Here is a 1,360-nt window from a genome sequence, read left to right as displayed (position 1 = left end):
CTCATTAATTTTCTTCCACAGGCTTCAGTCAGCACGAGCTCCTGGTGAAGTAACGTGGAGCTGGGAGTGGGGGATAGGAAACTGCCCCCTCATGGGAAACACGGTCTGTAGTTCGTGCTCAGGCCAAGGCATCTGGAGGAGCTATTTCTGGCATCACCACGCACTCGCAGTGTGACCAGGGCTGAGTCACACATCATTATCCCGTATGCAAATTAGATGTCAACAACTTTGCAGGTGATGTTTGTTGCAGCCTTTTTTTTTTTTTTTTTTTTTTTGTACGTGGTATTCTGGGCTGACCTGGAGGATCTGTGGGCTGTAGCGCAGCCACCTGCACCCAAAGAAACAAATAGTGTTTTGTGTTTTTACAAGTGATTGGTTCCACGTTGGTATTTCTTCCGGGGGCAAACCCTCCCTTCACTGAGACGTGAACCGAGGCAAGGTCTTGCTCTGAGGGGCAGCAGCAGCTGCAGTGTTTGCTGGGGGGTGGTGAGCCTTTTATTCCCCCTGCAACATGCGTTCTAGCCTCTGCCATCATAGGTGGCTTGGAAGAATCTCAGAATATCCTGAATTGGAAGGGACCCACAAGAATCATCACGTCCAACTCCTGGACCTGTACAGGACATCCCCCGAGCCACACCATGTGCCCGAGACTGTTTCCCAAACATTTCTTGAGCTCTGTCAGGCTGGTGCTGTGACCACTTTCCTGGGGACCCCGTTCCAGCACCCAACCGCTCTCTGGGTGAAGAACCTCTGCCTAATATCCAACCCAATTTTTTTAATATCTGACTTAAGATTTTAAGCTGATTAAATCCTTCATGTCAGGCTGTGTAGCAGGGGCCCTGGTTGACATGGGTGAAGGAGTGTTCTCACAAGCAGGAGAATGAGTGTGGGACCTGTGCATGATGCCAGTGGTGTGGAATAACGAATGGAACGCGTTGACTTTAGCTGGAGTTATTTTCTTCGCAGTGTCTAGTGGCTGGTTGGGATTTGTGCTGAGCACAGGGTTCGTAACACAGACATGTCCATTTTGGGGAACGGGAGTTCAGTTTGGAACGGGCAACCCAGGCAGGTGGTGGAGTCGCCATCCCTGGAGGTGTTTCAGGAAAGACCTGGACGTGGTCTGGTCGTGCTGGGCGGTAGGCTGGACTCGAGGACGTCCGAGCTCTTTCCCAACCATATTGACTGGGCAGTGCCGAGTTCACCACCCAGCCCCGAGCGCGGCCGTCAGCCGCGGACACAGCCCCGCAGCAGCGGCCCGCTCACCCTCACCCGCGGGCCGGCCCTGACCCGACATGGCGGCCCGGGCGCGGGCGGCGGCGCAGGCGCGGGGGGCGGCGCTGGCGGCGGCCGCTGCGGGCCC

The sequence above is a fragment of the Chamaea fasciata genome, unplaced genomic scaffold (assembly GCF_029207755.1).
Source record: "Chamaea fasciata isolate MVZ Bird 193981 ecotype frontalis unplaced genomic scaffold, bChaFas1.0.hap1 SCAF_1, whole genome shotgun sequence".
Classification (NCBI taxonomy): Eukaryota; Metazoa; Chordata; class Aves; order Passeriformes; family Sylviidae; genus Chamaea; species Chamaea fasciata.
Note: the sequence above shows the minus strand (reverse complement) of the source record.